This window comes from Ochotona curzoniae, unplaced genomic scaffold, assembly GCF_017591425.1.
Source record: "Ochotona curzoniae isolate NIBS_2020 unplaced genomic scaffold, NIBS_Ocur_1.0 contig_1014, whole genome shotgun sequence".
In the NCBI taxonomy this organism is placed as follows: Eukaryota; Metazoa; Chordata; class Mammalia; order Lagomorpha; family Ochotonidae; genus Ochotona; species Ochotona curzoniae.
The window spans coordinates 29,906,234-29,929,376 of NW_024464920.1; the positions used below are offsets into that span (position 1 = coordinate 29,906,234).

The window sequence follows — 23,143 nt, forward strand, 5'->3', positions numbered from 1 at the left end:
ACACCATGAATATTTACAACTTACATTCCGAGAGAGCCTCTATAATTACTATTTTCCTCCCTCAAATAACACAAAACAAAATACATAACATATCAAGGGGGAGGGGAAGCCAGAAGGAACCAAAAAAAGAATGGAAATAGCATTTTAGAAAACACCACAGGTCCAAAACTTCCCTTGCTATCCCCACCCACTAATTTGGAGACAAGCAAATAGAAGCGCGGATATAATCAGTGTCAGGGAAACCACATGAAAGTGGCGACGGCCTTGATTCCCCTGCCCTTAGCATGTTGCATGCAGGAGATCACCTCAGGCATAGTTCTTCGAACCTAATAGTATGACTTAGGGGAGTTGGGGAGCAAGTGTCTAGCCTAGTGATGAAGACACCCTGCCCCACCCTGAGTGCCTTGGTTGAATTCCTGCCTCTGGCTTCCTGCGAACATAGGCAACAATAGCTCTGGTGCAAGCAATTAGATGCCTGCTATCCACATGGAGGGCCTCAGCTGAGGGCCGGTCCCGATCGCGGAGGGAACTGCAGAAGCAAATCATCAGATGGATGCTCTCTCCGTCTCTATTTCTCAAATAAACTATTTTAATAAAAGAAAAAAAGGGTGTCCTCACTATCACTCTGTTCTCCAACACTCCAGTCCAGAATCCACCAACCCCCAGGGCTGTGGGATCACAGTGGATCTTCCCGGGAGGAAGATCAAGATCAAGTTATCAGTCAAAGCAAATGTGATAAAAAAAAAGGGGGGGGGGGGAGGGAGGGGGAGAAAGAAAAAGCAAAGTAACAAGAACAAAAGGTTGGGAAAAAGTGAAGATGGTGAAAATCATGCTGTGGAGAAAGAAGGCCAGAATTGCACACAACGACCCCTGATTGGCAGCAGTTGGAAGCTGGGTACCTCCCACAGATATTAAAAAATAAAAAAGACTGGTGAGGAAAAAGGGATGCACATTCAGGGCTGGCGTCAGGGAAGTCAGAAGCTGAAAACACCCGTGTAAGCAGGATTGTTACATAAGTTCAGGGTCCGTTCTAGAATTCATTCTTTTCGACCACCGCTATAGAATCAAATAGTCAGAGCATATGATATTTTTATGCTGCTGAATATTTTTCTCTGCTTAATTTAATGAACCAAGGAAATAGAGAAACAGAGGGAGAAGCAGGAAGATCCAAAGTGCACGCAGGGATTTAGCAGTCAAAGGTACATAAGAAAAACTCACTAGGAAAAGGAAAGTGTTGTCTAAGAACAGAGGGTCATTAACCACTCCACCTAAAAGCCTGACTTACGGTTTCGCTTTCTTTTTCTCTGCTGCCGGGGGGAGCGTGGGAATGGCAGCTTGAGAGAGGATCCCCAGCCAGAGAATGAACACCCATCCAGCACAGGTGGCTTCCGTCAGAAGCCGGGATTCCAACGCCCCATCTTGAACTGGAAACACGATCTGAAGTTTAAAGTCACAACTCACAAGTGCAGGCTCCAGACCTACAGAGGTAGAAAAGAGCTCTGGTAGTCGGACCTGAGCAAAAGTTATGAGAGAGGCAGAATCCAGGGCCACCAAGAGCACTTGCTGAATTCTCTATTTCTTGTGCTGAAGAAACAGACACCAGAAATACCCACCTGCAAACCAAACCTCAAAGATACACGAGTTCTTCTTGAAGTCAACTTTCAGTAAAGCAGGAAGCAGAAAGAAACACAGCAAATATGTAATAATATTACAATGTTTCACAAAGAAAGATTGCATACGATAAAGATGCCACTTTAAACAAAATAACTCAGCAGAGCAGAAGAAAAAATACCGTTATGAAACCTCTATCAATTGAAAGCTTTACTAGGAATAGAAAAAAGTAATCAGATGCCCCCACCATGTGATAAATGATATGATATTATAATAAAGTTGGAGAATTTAACAAACCAGGCCTAAAAAAAAATTCCATTATAAAATTAATACACTGAGAACATACAGGTTATAACTGAATACTCAGAAAAGACCTGGTATGTGCCAGACACTGCATTTTATATATATTTACATGTGTACTCCCTAAAAGACTCTTCAAGGTCAAGATTATTGCTTTTCCATATTACAGAAGAATAACAAGAATAACCTAAGAGACAGAAATGTTAAATAAAGTCTTGTTAGGTCCAGTGCAATAGCCTAGAAGCTAAAGTCCTCCCCTTGCTCACACCAGGATCTCATATGGGCACAGGTTCTAATCCCCACAATCCTGCTTCTCATTCAGCTCCCTGCTTGTGGCTTGGGAAAGCAGTACAATATAATCCAATGCCTTGGGATCTTGCACCTTCTGTGAGACCCAGAAGAAGCTCCTGGCTCCTGGCTTCAGATTGGCTCAACTCTGGCCTTGCAGCCTCTTGGGGGACTGAATCAATGGATGGAAGATCTTTCTCTCCATCTCTCTTCCTCTCTGTATATCTGATTTTCCAATAAAAATAAATAAGTCTTAAATAAAGCCTTGACAAAGTCTTGACAAAGACCATGAAGTTCTGTAGAGACAAAGCCAGGTTGAGTTCCAGGGGCACACAAAAGCTGGTATCTGTGCTTAGTTGGCTGACTTTCACATCTGCACACGGGCTCACTATAAAATACCACCTTCCACCTGGACTTGAAAGAACAGCCCAAATTAAAAACCTTTGAGCAGATGTAGTCCTTTTCAAATAACTGCGAATCACCAGAAACCATTTCATCACCAATTCAAGGGGCCAAATGAACATTGCACCACAGCCATTAATGGCAAACAGGCTTGGGGAGTGTCTCTTACTCAGAGATCTGGGTAATTATGTAAGACAAGAAGGCATTTGAAAACAGAAACTTCTTCAGAGAAAAGCTATATAATCTACTTACGACCACTCAGCTGTGTGCTTTGGAGGGTAAGATTGAATTATAGCTGTCTCGATGCAATTACTCTGTGCTTTCCAGTGTGCCTGAACTATAAGTGTTAAGTACTCATTGAATGCATTATATTTATTCATACACAAAAGAAATAATTTTGATAGAAAAATAAAGAAAATGAATGCAAAAGAAAAGGAATTGTGTAAACAAAAAGGCAGCAAATGGAAAGATAAGGATATGCCTACGACACCTATAATTGGATTCTTTAAAGATAGCAGCACAATTCGTTGAACTACTGAAAAATAAACCCAAAGAAAGAATACAATAAAATTTTTCTTAACAGGAAAATCACGTAAGCTAAAGTTACGAATTTCCAGGAAAAACTGACATAGACCATGGACATGAAATATGTCCTGGTAGAGTTGCTAAACAGTAAGTATAAATTCAAAACTTAATTTTTAAAATTGTGGTTCATTTAGAGAATAAGGAGAGAGAGTTCCCAGCTTCTGCACAGTTATGTCAGCTGCCACTGCTGTCTCGCATAACCTGTATAATCGGGAAGCTAGAGTGAGGAGCCAGAGCCAGAGCCAAGATCAGACCCAGATATTCTGATCAAGAGATACAGGCATTCTAACTGACATCTTAACCACTAGGTCAAATTCCCACCCATGGATAAATTTTTAAGAAGTTGAGGTTGAGATACAATGAATATTTAATACTGATCACAAATCTTACCATAGCAATCGCCAATGTCAAAACAAAGCTGCAATGACTGAAAGCTCTGATGCAAGGTATGATCCAAAATATCACAATTTTTAACAACTCCTTAATAAGTAGTTTATGGATGCATTTTGAATGATGGAAGTATAATCATGCATATACTAAAAAATTAACATTTTACTCTGATACCTCAATCTCCCATCAAAATGGAAAGTACTGCTTAAAAATTACTTCTGTTTTTTTCAGAAAAAAATTTTATACATAGACAAGCACATGAAAGAATTGCAATGTTCTGTGGAAAATGGATTTAAAATATGAGTTTATTTGGTGCAAAAACTTTTTGATATAAATAAATCATTTTGGCAATATGTGGAAAATGCATATTACAAAGAAATAATAAATGTGTTTTCAAAAATGCACCGAAATAATCTTATGTTTTCTATTCTAGCTTACATAAATTTGCTGAAGTGTCTTCTTGTGTATATTTCATTAGCTTGATTTTCCCTGAAATCAGTGCTAAGACAAAAATTCTCTGTAGATAGCTTGAGTTAGGCAGGGAGAAAAGGCAGTACAAGAATCCAGCACTGGATGCGCAACCAACACTAAAAGTAACTGCACTTAAACTTGCAGGCTCTTGTGATGAAATAAAATGGGCCTCTAATCTATACCAACTTACCCCGGGAACAAAATGGGAAGCCCCTGCCTATTGGCTCTTTGCTCCCATGATCAAGAGCGACCTGCCCGTTAATTCCCATGGATGTCCAGGCTTTCATGCATGAATGCTCAATGGGTTTCTGTGTCTCTCTGCAACGTCAGGCAGGTCCTGTCTGTAGCAACCTTATGGACTGAATGTTTGAATTCCTCGAAAATTCATATGTTGATGCCCTAACTCCCCAAGATAATATTTGGAGATAGAGTTTTCAAATATAATTTTTTAAAGTTTTATTCATTTATTTTACTTGGAAAAGAGTTGCAGAAAATGTGGGAAAGAGAGAGAAAGAAAAACAGAGAGCGCTCAGTAGTATATTCTGGGTCTCCTTTGTGGATGCAGAGACCCAAGGACTTGGATCATTCTGCACTGCTCTCCCAGGACACAGGCAGGGAGCTGGATTGGGAAGTGAAGTAGCGGATGCATGTGCCCAAATGGGAAGCTGGTGCAGCAGGCAGAGCATTGACCTGTTGGGTCACCATGCAGGCTCTATATTTAGGTTTTGATGAAGTCATGAGGATGAAGTCCCATGTTGGGGTTATTTTCCTTGTACAAAGAAGAGACTGAAATTTGACAGAGAGAGAAGGCAGACTTGTGACAGCCAGGAAGAGTCCTCACCAGGCACCCAGCTGACCAGCACCTGGATCCTGGATTGCCAGCTTCCAGAACTTTCATAAGTTTGTGTTGCTTCAGAAGTGCTGTTACTGATACTTATGGCAGCTGCTGCTGATGGAGACAGGCAGGAAGTGAGCGGCACACAGCGCAAGCTGCAAAGGCAATCAGAAGCCATTAGTGCAGAGACTGTGCAAGCCTGCAAAGAGCGTGCCACAGGGGCAGTGGCTGAAGTGAGCGGACTGGGGTCAGAGCTGCTTGTGCTGAATGGGAATCAGAGCTACTGCATTCACAGCTGCACAAATATTCACTGTTCTTTTCCTCCACAAAGAGTAACATCATACTCCTCTCACCCCATACCTCATTCTAAACCACTCGCAATCTATCTTGCAGATGGTGCTATATCAGCATAGACATTACTTATTTTAATAACTACATAGCATTCTATTGCAAGAATGCATTTTAACTTATTAAACCAGCTTCCAATTGATGGATATTGAAACTATTCTCAGGCTATAAAAAAGGCTTCACTCACACACAACCACCCCACACACATTCCTCATATCCTAGTGCGTGCATGTAGACAAATCTCTGAGAATACTCCCTACAGGCTAGATTGCTGGGTCAAACCATGAGCTTTAAACATTTTGCTAAATATTGATAAATTGTTCCTAAAGAAGAATTTTCTGTTTGCCTTTGCACAAACACATGAGAGACTGTGTTCCCAGATTTGCAACAGAGTATCTTTAATTTTTTTTTTCATTTTTGCCAGTGTAGGAGGTGAAAAAGGACTTTATTTTAATTTGCATGTGTATGGTATGGGTAATCACTGAATATTTCTACTTGTTTAAGCGCTTTTTATATCTTCTTAGATTACCTGTTCATATTTGTTGGCCATTTTATATGATATTCTGGGGCCATTTGTATTAAGGAAATCAGTCTTTTGTCACTTTGTTATGAAATATCACTGCTTAATGCTTGTTGCTTCTGTGCATTGCTATTTATGCTTTGCCTAAAATTAAAAGCTTCAAAGGATTAGGAGATCTCAAAACTCAATGTCCATTACCCTCTTCAGTCCCCAGATAGCAGCAATGCTTGGAGCTGGGCTGATCCAAAGCCAGGAGCCAGGAGTGTCTTCTGCGACTCCCATGTGAGTGCAGGGGCCCACATAGGATGCTGGCATCAGGGATGATGGGCTAATGTACTATGTCACAGTGCTGCCCCCCTGACAGATTTGTAAAAGCACAGGTAAATCAACAGCCCCCAGCACAATTAATCTAAGAAATCACACAGCAGCTGCTGTGTCCTGGCAAGGAGGCTGTGTGGGCTGGGCAGCTGGACTTCAAGGAACAGCTCCCGCCCAGCCTCATTCCTCTCTCCCAGCAGGTCCTTAGCAGAAGGATCCTTGGGACTTGATAAGGTATCTTCCCTGCGGAGTGGGAAGGGGTGGAGAGTGGTCATGTGTGCTTGGTTCTCTGCTTTTCTCTGTTTTTAATTTTGTAATTATTTATAATTTTGTGATAACAAATTATTTTATGATTCCATGGGCTCTGGGATTTCCCTTCCTTCCTCCTCAAACTCCCAACTCCCATTGATTTTCCCTGTATCATCACAATAGTACAGTCCTTCATGATCAGTCATAAGTCCATCATTCTGCTGTTTAAGTGTATACTGATGTTGTAGGCATGGACAATGACAGAGGGTCCAGCATCCTATTATAAACATATATTTAACAGTTTTATTGGGAGTCCATCTTTGATTTGAAATTATATATGGATACTGCATTGTACATTCACATCTGGATGTGATAGGCTGTATTACACAATTACTATACATCCCCTTAAATGAAAAATCATACAATAAGATCAACAACAGAAAGAAAAACAGAAAATTAATAGCATGAAGTTAAATAACATGCTACTGAATGACCAATGTGTGGCTGAAGAAGTGAAAATCAAAAAACTTCTTGAAGCAAATGATGCTACTCTGTGACCTATGAGTCAGTGAAGAAATTAATAACAAAAAAAAACTTTTTTGAATGAATTAAAATGAAAGCAAAAATATCAAATCCCCTGAGACGTAAGCAAAAGCAGTATTGAAAAGGCTGTTAATCTTGTAGTCTGCATGGAGAGAGAATATATGATATTGTCCTTTTGGGATTGACTTATTTTATGGGACCATTTTGTTGCAAATGGTATAATTTCATTCTTTTTAATGGCTGAGCAGTATCCCATAGAGTAGATGTACCATAGTTTCTTTATCCACTCCTCTTTAGATGGGCTCTGGTTTGTTTCCATGTCGTTGTTACTGTAGATTGTCCTACTGTGAATATAGAACTACAGATCCCTTTCTCATATGTAGATTTCATTTCCTTTGCGTGTATTCCCAGACACAGGATAGCTTGGTCACACAGCAGATCAATTTTCAGTTTTCTTAGCACTCTCCATACTGACTTCCATAGATCGAATTAAATCTGCACTCAGAAATCATCAAACTATTAGAGGGAACGAAGGAAGTACTCTCCAAGATACATGAATTGGGAAAGACTTCTTAGAAAAGTCACCAAAGCACAGGCAGTCAAAGCCAAAATCAACAAATGGGGCTACATCAAGCTGAGAAGCTTCTGTACAGCAAAGGAAATGATCAACAAAGTGAAGAAGCAACCAATGGAATGGGAGAAAATCTTTGCACACTGCACAACCAACAAAGGACTAACACTCAGGATTTACAAAGAGCTGCAGAAACTCAATAGCAGCAAAACAAGCAGCCTATGAACAGACATTTTTCAAAAGAACAAATTCAAATGGCTAATAGACACATGAAAAATGCTCAGGCTCCCTAGCTGTCAGGCAACTACAAATGGAAACCACATTGAGGTTCTACCCAACTCCAGTGACATAGAACTACATTCAGAACTCTGCCAACAGCCCTTGCTAGTGTGGATATGCGGAGATAGGTACCCTCCTCCGCTGTTGCCTTTCTCTCTTGTGCCTCTGAAATTTCTGCATTTTACCAGTGAAAATCAAGCTACCAAGGCTCTTCCTACAGTAAATTGTCCCCACCTGGGTGGGATAATCTTACTCTCCTCCAGGAGCCTTGACGGAGGCATTAAGTGCTTCACATTTGGCTTTTTGGATAAGATGTAGTTTGAGAAACCCACATTCCTTATTGGGGTTCTTATGTTCAAGTCCCAATTGTGCTCTAAATCCTACTCCCTGCTGGAGGGACAGGTGATGGCTCCAGTCTAAGGGTAAGGAGAGTTAGATTTCATTCCTGTCTTGGCCTGTTCCAGTCCTAGCTATTGCAGTCATTTGGAAAGTGAGCTTGCAAAACAAACAAAACTCTTTCTTATGCTAAATAAGTAAATCAATAAAAATGGTTCACTTCTTTTTTAGGAGTCCCCTTTCCCTTCCAACCTTATATAATGTTAGGGCCATTTGTGGATATGCTTTGCTTTATGTATGCAAGCTAGATTTATCTACACTCCAATTGTCCTCTCTATTCAAACAAACCCTCAAATATATTTATTTTTCTGAACATTTAAAAGCAGTTGGCTATGAATGTTTTTACTTTCTGGATCCTCAATTAATTTTTCCTTTCCGTTCTTACCTTCTCTGAAAGGAAAATTCCCTCTTCCTGCCATTTTATCCATTTGTCTTCCTTGCTTTTTCTTATGTTTGTCCATCAACCCTGTTTGCTTGATCACAAGGAAAACCATTCTTTAAAATAATAGTTTATCTCTTTCTTGGTTTCCCCAGGAAATGCTGTTATTAGTGCATTTCAGGCACCTGCTTAGCTTTTGATTCTGGAATAAGTTCACATGGCGGGAGAGGGGGAAGGGGCTCCTCCATTTATCTAAGAAGACATGTTTCCCTGCACACAAGGCTCAGCTGATTTTACAGCCTTGCATCCATAAAATCTAAAGTTACTCCTGATGACAAGATAACTTGGGTCACTGAAACCTGAAGTCAGGTCAGTATGTAACCACGCAGAAACAGTCTGAGGCACAGGAACATGGGAGAGGTTAATGAACCCTAAGCCAGTGGACGAGCTGCAAGAACCCAACATGGCAGCCTCACTTTCATCCTAAATGTGATGCAAAACATGATGACACCAAGACAAACTGGAATCTACTGAAGTCATGCTTGCTAACAATGCCTCATGCCTCACTACCATGTGTTTCTCCTGGATTGTCTGGAACCTGGTATAGAATACAGAATGTTTGGTCCTGTGCCAGAATTGCAGAACCTGAATCTGCATTTTGGAATCATCCCAGGGTATTTGCTTGCACACTAACATGAATCTGTGCAGTCCTTGCAGAGAAAAAGCATGAATAGAGAAATTCATTGCGGCCACAATACTTAGGAACTGCACAGAGAGGTATGAGTTGAAGTTATAAGGGAAAAGGCTGAGAAGTTGGACAAAATACATTATCTAATTTCTCTGTAGAATGAAAACTAGTGTACACAAAAGCCCTGACTAAACTCATTTCCAATTTTATCCTGATCATATAATGTTATTGTCAATCTACCAATTAATTACTTTAATTGTTTTTCCTGAAATCCTAGTGTGGGCTCTGGAATCTGAAGATGGTCACCTTGTACTGAGACGTATGTTCACACAGTTTGTTATATAAAATAACAAAGGCAGGGTCTTAAAACAACCCACATGTCAAAACAAATACCTTGCATTTATTGTCACACACGAATCACAAAAATCCTACCCATTAAGTACTATTGCTGTACCCATTTTACAGAAAACAAAATTAAAAGTTAGGGAGGTTAGATCACAGATTTGGTTTTTACATAGAGGAATGCAAATTTGAACTTAGGTGTGTTTGTGAGTCAAAAATGTGTTCCCACCAGCTTCATTGGCCTGCAGGTAATAAAATGGAGATATAAGGTGTGTTTGGGAGTTAGGAAGCAGCAGATAAGTTATTTACTGTGGCTCCCCACATCCGAATGAGAAGCAAGCTTTGTGACACACATTCATCTATCCCAAAACTTCACTGAGTGACTACTATAAGCCAGGTGTAAGTTCTAGAAGCTGGTGATCCATGAATGTGCAAATCTAAGTGTTAAAATTGTCTGCCATCAAGGGAAGGACGAGACAAATGAATAAACATAACCATATGAAGTCCCAGATGGTAAGAAATGCTGTGGGGTTGGGGGAAGATCATTTCAGGAGGATAGAGAGCAAGAGGGACAGCACAGGGTGTTCTGTTCTGTAAACTGTGATGGGGAAGGTTTCCTGTTTGGCTCTGGAGTCCCAGCCGCAAGCAGCGCATGCTTTAAGGCGTGAACTCGCCGAGTGTGCTTGAGTGCCACTGCGGAGAGCAGAGTCCCTGCGCAGCCAGGAGCTGAGAGGTGAGCCAAGACATCACAGGCAAGTGCGTACCTCGGGAAGGCCCCGAGAAGTAGAGGATTCATTGATTTTGCTGATAAACATTTTGAAATCCAAAATAAGGAGCCCCCTAAAAGGATGATTGAAGGGGTAAGTATGGTAATCATCTTGAGACTATACGTGTGAGACACATGAAAACTCTTCTCTTTATTTAATATTTTTAAAATGAAAATGCATGGCTTGGAAAAGCTACACAGTGATTTCCCCCCAGATTTACAACAAAATTAATTTATCTTTGAATCCCATTTTTCATAAACTTAAAACTGTTTACTTATTTTCCTATTTAAGAGGTAAAGAAAGAGAGAACCCCTATCTGTTGCTTCTTAGAAGGACTAGGACGGGGCTAGGCTGAACTGGGGAGCCAGGAACACAATCCAGGTCTCCCATATTTTGAGCCATCTCCTGTTGCTGGACTGAGTTAAGAACAAGGCTGGAACTCAACCTCAGGCACTCTTATATGGGGTGGGGGTGTCCCATGGGAGGGGGGTCTTAACTGCCGTGCCAAATGCCTTCTGTTCCCTTTCCTACAGGAGGAACTCCGTGGGGGAAACCATCCATCTGCCATCCGCACACAAAACACCCCTTGGTCCACAAAACAACACAGGTGACAATCAGAAATGCCTGCTGTCCGCTCCTGTTGTAAAGACAGATCCACACGCCAGGGTCGCAGCCCTGCTGAACTCCAGCAGAAAGCCACTCACGGCACTCAGAAAATGGAAAACCACTAGCTTATGATTAACTTACACTTCTGCTGGGTAATCTATCTTATTATTGCTTTTATCAAGCTGAGAAGACTAAACGTTTGGAACGATCAATTGGATGAACTACAGCTTGGAGCCATGTTCCCTGATGAGAAACAAATTCCAGCTGTCCTGACTTTGTTATGCGAATGAAACCTATTTGTGGTGGTGCCTTTTGAGATTTTGATTCAGAATTACCGATTCCTCTCCTTGTGGGTTCCTATTAAGAAGTCAGTAAGAACTTTTATAGCCTGCACATGCTGGGGAAATGAACTGTGACATGTAAAGAAGTTTATTTTCAATCCCATTCTGCTGTTGTCAGATATCCTGTTAAATTTAATTTGAGACTGGGACCCAAGTCTGGTCAAACCAACAGTATAAGATCTTTTTTCCCCAAATGTAGTGAGGTGCCAGGAAAGTAGCTTCTTTAAAAGGGAAGCTCTAATTTTGATTGTTATTGTTATTGCATTAGAAATTAGATTCCCAACCAACAAGAATTGGTCAACATTTTCTTTTGCTGTAAAAATCCAGATAGTAAATATTTTAAACTTTGTGGGACATGCATGTCTCTCTCCCAACTAGTCAGCTCAGTGGGAAAATAGTTGTGGACATTATATAAACAAGCAAACATGGCTTATCCCAATAACACTTAGTTTACAAAATAAACAGAAAAACAGATTTGGCCAAGGATTTGCTTAAAGAACTTCTATTGCAGAGTTTGCACTTATTTATTTCTATAAATGAGTAGGAAAACAGGAAGATAGAAAAAATAGCATTGTTTTCATTTCCTTCAGACATACATATCCAGGAGTGGGGTGGTGAGGTCTTACAGTGTGTGCCTATTTTTAATTTTTGTTTTTGGGCTGTTCTCACAATGGCTATACTAATTCACTCGCACACCAACAGTGTAGGAGGGTTCCATATCCTCCCCAGTATTGGTAAGAATGTGATCAGAGGTTAAACTTGCAAGTATGAACCCAAGAGCACAGCGCAGGGCCTGGCTCATAGATGGAAGGAAAGGAAGAGGGAAAAGAAGGAGGGTGGGAGAGGAGGGAAGAAAAGAAAGAGAGGAGGGAGGGAGGAGTCACTCGGCTGACTAATGGGAAAACAAGGCTGATGATTAGCCGTAAGCATCTGAGCAATGAAAAGATGGGAAAGAAAGGAAGGAGAGAGAGAAAGAAGGGTGGGAAAACAGGAGGGAGGAATGGAGAGAAAAGGAAAGAAGGAAGGAAGAAAGGAAGGAAAGGAGGAAGGGAGGGAGGAAGGAAGACCGGCCTGGCACAATGGCTCAATGGCTAAACCCCTGCCTTGCAAGGCCAGGATCACATAGGTGAAGTAGTTCATATCCCAAAGGCTCTGCTTCCCATACAGCTTACTACTTGTGGCCTGGGAAAGCAGTGGAGGATAGCCAAAACTCTTAGGACCCTGCACCCACATGTAAGACCCAGAATAAGCTCCTTGCTCCTGACTTCAGATTGGATCAGCTCCAGTCATTGCAGCTACTTGGGGAGTGAACCAATGGATGGAAGATCTTTCTCTCTGTCTCTGCTTCTCTGTCTTTCTGATAAAAATAAATAGATATTAAAAAAAAGGAAGGAAGGAAGGAAAGATGGAGGGAAAAAAGGAGGGAAGCCAGGGTTATGATACAATGTACTAAACTGCTGCTTGAGACATTCCCAATTCTCTGCTTCTTATTCAGCTCCCTATTAGTGTGTCTAGAAAAGCAGTGAAAGATCCTTCTTGGTGACTCGGATGGAGTTCTTGGCTCCTGGATTTAGCATGACCCAGCCCTGGTTACCGCAGCCAATTGGGAAGTGAATCGGGGTGTGCAGGGCAAGATCTCTCTCTCTCTCCTTTCTCTCTCTCTATCTCTCTCTCTCTCAAATAAATAAATAGATAAAACTTTCAAAATAAAAAGGAAAAGTAAAAAGAGTGCAGAGGGAAGGAGAGAGGTAGAGAAAGGGAGTCTGGGAAAATGTCTAAACCTTGGTCTGCTTACTTTGTGTTCTTGAGCCTACTCTGTTCTATTGGGTTTTAAAAAATATTTATTTATTTTAAAAGCATAATTGGAGGACAAGAGTGAGTGAGAGAGAGTTCATGTATCACCTGATTCACTCCCCAAACTGCTGCACCTGTTACGGCTGGACCAAATGGACACCAGGAGCCAGGAGCTTCTTCTGGTCCTCATGTGTGAGTACATGGGCATAAGCTCTTGGCCCATCACCTTCCCAGAGCCTTTACAAGGAGCTGGATCAGAAGCTAAGCAGCCAGGACTCCACTGAGCTCTGACACAATGCTGATACCATGTTTCATCCTTAGCAAAAATATGAACATACCCATCAAAAACAGGATGACAGCTCTTTCCTCACCCAGAGTAGCATGGCCCTATATTTGGGCATGAGGAGGGGTTGGAATAGCCATAATTATAACACTCGCTAAGTCCTAAGATGTAAACATTATCACCACAATCAAGTGGAAGTGACCAAGCAGATGTCTCTAGCACAAAGTATAAGAGAGATGCCACGATCAGCTCTTAAGAGCAGGTACCAGCTGTCTCAGCACACTGCTGCCTGTGAAGGCATTTCAGAAATTCAGAAGGTGCAATGACAAGGAACCCAGAGCTAAAGTCCTACTGAAGATTGGATCTGGGGGAGAAAGCCTCAAGGCCACGAACCAGCTTTTTACCAGAGGCCATGTCTCTCAGCACCATGGGAGATTACCTGGTTCATAACCCCAGCATGGTAAGAGGTGACTTGGACAGAACCCACAGTGAAGATCTGGGAGCCTCAATATTCAATAAGGCTCAGCTGCACTTGAGGAGAAATCTGAAGTCTGCATAGATGGCTCCTCCAACAGCCAGGAATGCAGCTGTTCTCTCTGCTTTGGCAGCAGAGCTGGGCCTGGAGCTGCACACACAGGGGATGACTTGAACATGTGCTGAAGGAATTAAGGAGCATTGTTATGACTGGCAGGTGGCCAAGTCTCAATAGAGGGAGGAGAAGGCAGCAAGGGTTGGGGATCAGACACAGTAACCTGAAATACTAAAGCATCCAGGGAATGGAGACTGGGATGGTGTGCTTAGGTGGTGGGCAGGGCAGAATTGGAGGGGATGAAGGGTTGAATGCACCCAAGACACTGAGAACTACTAGGAATGGTTTCAATATGCAAGTTTTCAATTGTTTTCCTGCCCCCTAGCAGTTGGGAGAAAGTTGCTGGTGGACACAGAAGTACTGGAAGTAAAACTTTTTTATAGTAAAACAAAGAAGAGACTGGTGGCTTAAGTGCAGAAAACTGAAATTTTACCTTTTTTGTGAACAGAGGTTTTGAGAAGAATATGCAAAAATACTGAGAGATGTGGCAGGTGTTTGATCACAATGATTAAGGGGCCTCCTGGGACGCATATACTCCGCATAGGAGTGCTTGGTTTGAGTTCTGATTCCTTTGCTTCCATTTCTACTTCCTGGCAAAATGCACCCTGGGAGGCAGCAGGTATTTAAATCCTCAAAGACTTCAACCCCTGGCAATCATACCTGGCTTGAGATCTGGGTTCCTGGTTTCAACCTATCCTTATCCTGCAGACATTTGAAGACAGGCTCTATCGCTGACCCCTGTCTTTCAAATACGATGAAATTAAATAAGTCTTAAAATGATTTTAAAAATAACACTGAGGAAGTAATCCACACACACAAAACATGGTTGTGGATGTTTCTAGAAGCATTTCTCATGAAGAATGTAAAAGTGGAAACACTCCAAACGTTCTGGTAACAATGGAGTTAATAAATGAAATAGTCACACAATAGAAATGTGAGTATATAAAAAACGATTGACATACTGTTGCATACCGTGACATGGATGAAGCCGAAAACACTGGGCCAAGCCAAGGGATCTCTCAAACAGGACCACGGGATACATGACCCCACTTACGTGGATTGAGGAACTCTGGAAGACAGAGCGTGGATAACGATTGTCCAGGACTCAAGGCAGCTGGAAGGCAAGGGAGTGACAGGTAAAGGATATCAGATTGCTTTTTGAGATGATGGAAATGTTCTAGAATTGTGTTAAAGCCTGTATAATATGTAAGCACACACACACACAGATTAAATCGTGCATGTTCAGTGAGTGAATTGTATGATATGAGGCTGATTCTTCACAAAACTGTTTTTAAAATGCTGAAGAAAATAGATCATATGAAACCCAATCCTTCCCTATCTCCTTTTCTACATTATCCTAGCCAGAAAAAAAAAAAGGTTCTGGCAGCGGTGTTCAGATGAATATATAGGACCACTTCAGATAATGAAGCCAAACTCCTTAGACCTGGAAATAAACTAGGACAGAGGACACGTGTGAAGACAGATGAAAAGTAAACATGTGTGAAGCTACTCTGCTTCCAGTAACTCAGTCTGGAAACTCGAGATTCCTTAAACTAATGGTGTTTATGTCCGTCTGTCTGTCTACCATCTAGCGGTTGATCAATCTGTCGACCTACAGATCTTTGTATATGGCTTCCAATCATGATACTGGATATTGTACACAAATTACCTCAGGCATCCCCATTTCCCAGCTGAGGAAACTGAGCCTTATCATGGTGACATAATTTGTCCAAGGTCAATACACCCTTTCCCAAGGGACAGCCTTGTTTTTCTGTTGGAGGGTTGAGTCTGTAATTGCCTCACTGCCTCTCCTTGGATAGCAGGGTTTGTCTCACACTACAGTTTATTCCCAGTCAACAAGTGAGGCTGGGCTGCAAACAGGTCTATTTGGCTTCTAAGCTCTCTGATTTCTCCACAGCACTGCCAGTCCCTGCTTTGCATTCATATTCTGGTGAACATGTTTAGCCAAGTGAAAACATTCTTAATGTTTTGCATCCTAAGAATCCACTAGGCCTCCTTGAATTCCTCAGTCTATGGTTGGTTGCTCCCACTCAGAAGTTTTCTTTCTGAACCATATTCTTTATCTCTTCATGCTAGACTACGGATGGGACCTGCTCTGTCAGTTGGAAGAGAAGTCAGTGGGTGAAAACCTGCTCTCTCCAGCTTCTTTTCCTACAAGCCTCCTGGGCGTGCTTTCCACCTGCACTTGGCCATCTCAGTCAACATCACATCAGCCTTAGAGTCTTCACAACACCAAAGGAAGCCTGAAATCATGAAAGTCACAAAATGTCCTTTAAAGAAGAGGGCTTCTGTCTGTTTGCCCCCAACCATGATTCTGTTCCCACTCTTGGAGACTTTCCAGTCTCTGGAGAAATCAGTCTTTTTCCCCACCAGCGAAGAACCTTCCGTTATATAGGATTTGGAATGCTTTCTCTTAAGAATTCTTTACTTTTTTGAAACTCTTAAGCAAAATCTCCTTTTTTCTGCTTTCCCTTTATATCTTTTCTGTTTATAGCATGCCTCTTCTCTTTTTCTTATAAAATATTCTTAGCAAGAATGGCTCTAATTCCATTTGTATTCATTGAAAATCTCAAAGATGCTATAATATTTGCAGAATTTGTACTTGTGTTAGGAAATCTCCAGACACTGTCCTTGTCACTGGGGATAGCAGCGAACTGTGTCTGTCACCCAAGGAATGAATCAGATGGTTTGGCTAACACCCTCCCAGACTGTGGAACTAGACTGCTCCCCCGAGGAAGGGTGTACCTCGCACTGTTTGGAGGAGAGGCGGAGGTCAGGATTCAGACATTCCCCATGACCGCTGTCTGGCAGCATCTCTAAGGATGAGATAGGTTACACAGAGTTAGTCTTCAAGGAGGCTCTGTTCCTTCCACTTCCTAGGCCTCTGGGGTATGCCCAGGCACTGACTGAAATCAGGAAGCATGCCAATTAGACAGGAGGCACTGCTCAAATGTCTCGGTGCCCTTAGAAACTTTCCCATCATGGCTCTAAACATGGAGGGACTTCCAGACTCTCTGCTTCGTGCCCTCATAAGAAGGTACCAGGACAGAAGCAGCTGCTCTAGCACGAGAAAACATGGAGCTGAACCGGTACTCTGATGCAGGAGGCTGATTCTCCACCTGCAGCTCTGGTATCCCACATGGGCATTGGTTCAAGTTATGGCTGTTCCACTTCTGGTCCAGCTCCCTGATAATGGCCTGGGAGACCAGCAGCTCAAGTCCTTGAGCCCCTGCACCCATGTGGGAGACCAAAAAGAAGCTCCTGCTCCTGACTTTTGGTTTCTGTCTTCTGGTTCCTGGCTTCAGATCTGCTCAGCTCCAGGCACTGCAACCATTTGGAGAAAGAATTGGCAGTTAGGAGATCTCTCTTTCTCTTTCTCTCTCTCGCTCTCATTCTCTCTTGCTCTCTGTAACACTTCTTTTTAAATAAAAATAAAATAAATTTTTGAAGGAAGAAAAGATACAACTGACCATAGAGATCAAGGAACCAGTCATGGGAGGATAAAGTGCAAGGATTCCTGAACACTTGAGAAAGTTCTGGGCATTTAAAAGAACGCAAGTGTTCTCCTGCACATCAGAGAACTAATGCTAAACCTCAAATAGTATAAAAGAGCCCAAGAAATTCAAATTGTTTTCCTATAATGCAAAATAATTTGAAAAGAAAAAAAAAATAAAATGATTCTGACTTACTGACGTTCTAAACATGCTTATTTATGTTTGGTCTGTATTCAGAGTAAGGTTTCCTCTTATAGAAATTAATTTAAAACTAGAAAACATCCATTCAAATTCATCTATCCTTTATTGAGCTGTTTGCGAGAAGTCACATTAACAAGCAGATCTCATTTTCTAATCCTAATGACAACACAGTTTTATGGAGATTGTGGGACAATTTAATCCTCTACCCAATGAGAGTAAATCAAAGGGTTTCATGATACCCGCCTAGACCAGAGACAGTGTTTTACAAATGAGAAGAACAATTGTGTAGGTTGGGACCCACTAAGTAACAGATATCGAGATGGGCTAAGACAGGCAAGTGATTCACTGAGAAGAAGGACCAGAGCACAAGGCGTTTCCACACCCAACACAGACCCCTGGGGAGGAGATGGGAAGGAAAGAGGGATCAAATAAGCCAAATCCAGGGTCATAAGACAGGTTCAGTTTGGCTGGGGGGGGGGGATCCTCAAATCAAGGCTACTAACATAGGAGTCCGAGGTATGTTCAGAATGGCTTGCTTTGATCTCCCACTGTGCCGGGTCACTGGCTAGGCAGAACTTTCAGGAAGCGCAGAAGGGAAGACGTGGAAGGGAAGCCCCTGGAGAAGAAGGAAAGGGAACAAGCATAGCCTCAGAGCAGGAGCCTGAGCTGTGTGTTTCCAAAGCTGCCACACCAAAGCAGGAAAGAACAGAGAGGGATTTCCCTACAGAGTCAGCTTGTATGGTGGTGAAGCTGGGGTTCAGATGCAGGCACTGGGTTCCATAGTTCATATATTTTTCACAATTCTAAGCAGATTCCACATTTAGGATATTGTGGAATTATACAAGTTATTGGAATTTATCTGTTATGTTTTCTGTTTTTTATGAGTTTTCTTCTAATGTGTTATGGTCAGCTTACTCACAGATTAGTAAGTTTTATCAACTACTAGGTTATCTAGTATAGAAATAATTTTATCCAGGCTTCTGGATATGAGCGTAAGCCAAAAGTAAACATGACACCTTTGAAAAGGAGCCAGGGTTCTTTGTGGTTCAGGCATCTCTGAACAGGATTTGCATTCTTGTTGGAGACTCAGTAGTCATCCCTATACAGTGGCTTCGGAGGCTGATGCCTCTGGACAATAAATAGAAATGCCAGGTGCTAACCACGGCAAACATGTGCTTCTCCCCTCACTCCCATCCTTCTCTCTCCCCTGCCACCCAGCAAGTTTTCTAGAACAACAACTCATCAAAATTGTGCCATCATTCAAACTAAAAGAAAGTCTGTTCACCAGATGACAGCCTCTGAGGGATTCATCCATCCCCCCTGTGTGTAGTGACCACTGAATATGTCCAAAGAACTGAGAAGGCAATGGTAAACATGAGCAAGCAAAGTCACTGTCATGGAGCTTTCTGTTTAAAGGGAGAATGGTACTAAACCACACACACACATGAATAAAAAGAAGTAACTACTATGGGGAATGCAGAATAGACCTTGAAGGGGTGGTTGGCTCAGTGATTAAGAAAATGCTTGAAGTGCACACAAGCCGTTTCCGAGTACCTGGGTGTGAGCCCGGTTCTGTCACTGACTCCAGCATCATGCTGGTGCATCATGCTGGGAGGCAGCAGGCAATGACTGAAGGGCTTCAGAGTTGGGAACTCCTGGTTCTGTCCTGCCCAAGCTCAAGTTGTTATGTGAGCATTTGTGGAGTAGACCAGTAAATGGAAGATCTTTCTGTTTGTCTCAATCTCTGTGCCGTAAAAAATAAATACATAAATAAATAAATATTAAAGAAAAAAAAAACAGTTCATTGAAGCCTGAAAGTAATTGTGGAAGAAAGTGGGACTCAAATCACGTAGGTGGGAAAATATAAATGTGAAAATGGAGCCATTCATGTGAAGAGGTATAGAGGGTCATTTGCAGCAGAGGGAGCCTTGAAGGGGAGAGATAGCAGGTGTCTGTCTTTGCATTTGAGGCAGTGAATCAGGGGAATATGTGATTGAAATCTGAGAGTAAACAGAAGCTGCAGAGATAGGGAGGGGCCAGTTCATTCAGGCCTCTCAAGCAAAACAAAGATTTTGGAAACACAGAATTATACAGTCTATCCTGAGTGGGATGCTCTTGGCTCCCTCCTTAGGCTTACTTATGTCCTGGAAACAAAGAGCATTAATTTTTAATTAGCTAAATCTTACCCACCTGAAACCAAAATGGTTATCCATGTTTACTATCATCTTTTCACCCTTAGCTGCTCTGAAAGCAAACTGGAAAGCTATGGGAATGGAAAAGAAAGGCCTCGTTCATAGGGGAAAGTGGGTGAGTGGCATTGAAATGTTCTTAACCCCCACTCACCTCTGGATTTGTATTGTTACTTTTCCTCCACTAAGAGACAGCAAAAGGAATGGGCTTTCATGGGGCTGTCAGCAATACCATTCCACCCTCGGCATTTTCTATCCATCCCTCCACAGGCCTTGACTCAAAGTTCCCTGTAAAGGAACTGCATCGGTTTTCCAGGAGTGCTGTGGGAAAGTGTAGAATTTATCTAAGCAAATGCTGCTAGGTGGTACAGTGGAAAGCCTGGAAAGATTTACTACAATCCCGATTCTTTCAGGCCGTGTGGGCTGCTGTCAATGTGCATGCCTGTAGCTGCTGGACCACAGCCCTGAACCTCCTCAAAGGTGATGTTATGATTGACATGCCAGTGGGTCTAGAATGATTCAGTGGAAAAGCCAGGGGGGATTTTTCAAAGGAAGGATTGATCTTTTTTTTTTATTTTTTCAGTTTTCTGTCTTCATTTCGAGGTGACTTGTCCTTCCTCAAAAAGGCAGAGTGCAAATCCTTAAACCAGCAACTTGGAGACACTGAGGTCCCAGAGAATGTTTAGGTCAACATTTTTCCAACTCTCGTGCTGTCTTGTAGCCTCACACATAGCCAGTAATGAGAGTTGATAGTCTAGTTAGCATCGTATTTGCGCATGACAACTAATTCTGTTCCTCTGCCCAAATTTTGACATTGAGCATCAGCCTAAATGTCTTGCTCACGAGCTTGAAGTCAGAGCACATTGTGCTCTTGCAGACAGCTCTCCTTCAGCCCTCTTCACAACCACCTCCTCAGCTCAGCCGAGATTCACAGACATCTAAGTCAGAATTGGCTCGGCTTCGAGGAGGATGAGAACTGGACATCCTCCAGAGCAGTCATCCCCAGAACAGTTAGTCAGCAGCAACACACATGCCTTACCACACATCACAGACGCAAGAAACTCCTAGCTTCAGTGAAACTACAAAAGAAGCATTTGCAAAAACAGGAAAAGCTGGTGAAGGATTGTAATACAAGACTGCACGTCAAATAATGAAATAAAAAAAGAATCTTTTTGCAACCATCGTAAGAAAAAAAATACAAATAAATTTGAAAACTTCACTGGGCTTAGGAAGAAAACACCAGGAGTTTGACAGCAGGGAGCACAAGTTTATGCACTGGATCAGACCAAAAATATTTGCATCACATCCTTAATGAGAAGGAATCCAAGAGAGTATATAACACATGTGAGGAATTACATATTACAGTCATACTGAAGATAAGATTTTCGTAAACTGTGTATAGTTCTCACTCCATAGCTTAGATTCAATCATTCAAAATAAATACACATTTTTTCTTCATAAACTCCCAAGGTAAGGAATCCTTTCCAGTGTTGTCTAGAAATTTACCTGGATTTGGTGCACCCCACTGCCAATAAAGTTAAGATTCTGATGCTGAGACTGGACAAGCTGAACAATTAGCACCCCTTCTAAAATGGCAAGAATAGCAGCAAGATGTAGGCATATCTCAACATGGGCCCAGTTATACTTACATCTACGAATTCCTTTTACCCTCACAGTACCTTCATAAAGCAACTCGGCTGGTGTTTGACAGATAAGGAAATGGACAAAGTAGAGTCAGGGTCACAAAGATGGCCAAAGGACAATGATGTGTCATTAAAACAAATTCCCAGCCCCTTTCTCTTGTCCCTGCTGCCCTACTGGCAAACTCTTGCAGGAAAATGCTGTGTGTATATAATCCTCAAATCAGCAAGAGTGGATCTGTTTGCAACACTTCAAGGATAGCGCTCTAATTCTCTGGAATCTATTTCAGTAGGCCCTTAGTAGCTGTGTCTAAATTCTGAGATCTTAGTGCACCCTGCCCTTGGCTGATGGATCCATAGCCACTTGTAGGAGCATACCTCAAATTGTTTTAGAAATCTGTGAGCCCAGAAGTTATTACTGGAACCAAGTTCCTCTAGGGATAACTTTTTCAGTCAATTCTTGGATGCTGGCAAGATTCTTCAGCAGCCATTCAATATTTTAACTGCATTTCAGGGTTTTTTTTATGTGTTTTGTTTTTCTGAAACTAATCATCTCAGCTATTTGCAATTAATACAATACTACCTCTGCAACCAATTTATCCTGGGTGTTGAATTTGTCTTTAAAAATACTTCTTGCCTACTTCTGATCCAAATCTAGTTCTGACTTTATTGATTATTTGCACCTCTCTTTCATTCCACAGTAAACAATCACAAGATTGGGATACTTTCATACTGTGTTCCCTTTTGCCAGCTATTAACCTCTCTGACTTCTCCAATTGGAGATCTGCAGAGAAAAAGTGCACTTAGGTACTTAAGAAGGATGAATGGGTTGGCACAAAGCCAATGAGATGATGCAGTTACTATCAAATTAATAAACTCCTTATCCAATTGCCTCAGTTCCTCTGAAAACAAAGAAGGCACTCAAAGTTTGTCTCAGAGCTACCCGTCAGCTAATTGACTCACATTGCAGGCTGTATCAGCTCAGTATCCTTAAATCACCCCCCTTCTGACTGCTGTTTACAGTTTATGTAATACCAGATCAGCAGGCTGGTGGGTAAAGTAACACGCCGAAGAACATTACAAGATCTAAACTTGTAAGTCGAGTTAAAATAAAATAAAAATAATCATTTTCAATGTTAATACTGCCTTTGCTGGAACTAAGAGAGTAGTGGGAGACCTTTGAGCTGCTCTTCCTTTTGATAAGGCTAAGGATGGCAGCTATAAATTAGAAAATCATAAATAGAGCTTTTGCAGTGACCCTTGCAGGGTCTCAGAGCCACCCTGCAGGTTTATTGAGTGCTCAGCAGAATTATGGGAAGGGCAGAACTGTCAGGGGCACTGTGAGGATAAATGGCTTGTACAAGCACCTGGAGGACCTCACACAGAGGCCCTCTCATCTCCAGGTGCTACCAAGCATGGGCAACCATGAGTACATTTTATGAGCCTCTAGTGTCTACTTCAGCCTGGCTAAAGGTACTCTTAATTAGCTTGCTATTCAGATGCATTAAATTAACCTTACCTCCAAAAAACTTGCTCACTTAGCTCAATGAAGGAAAATTGGATTTAGATTTAGAGTCAGTGTGCAGATGCAAAACAAGTGTTGAAATGCTCACCTTTTTTCCACTGCAGATGTCCAGACCAAAAGCAAATGACTTTACAATTATGACTTTAAAATCATCCCTTATTGGAGTTCCTGGGTTCAA

At 41.8% G+C, this 23,143-nt stretch overlaps 1 long non-coding RNA gene across 1 annotated transcript in view; it reads right to left on the reverse strand.

Moving 5' to 3' along the window:
* Window positions 1-1,596, reverse strand: part of LOC121157742 — a 56,587-nt gene extending 54,991 nt beyond the window's left edge. The window contains exon 1 of the long non-coding RNA XR_005884100.1: window positions 1,286-1,596. This is a non-coding gene — a long non-coding RNA (uncharacterized LOC121157742). The remainder of the gene's footprint in view (window positions 1-1,285) is intronic.
* Window positions 1,597-23,143: the final 21,547 nt, after the last annotated feature.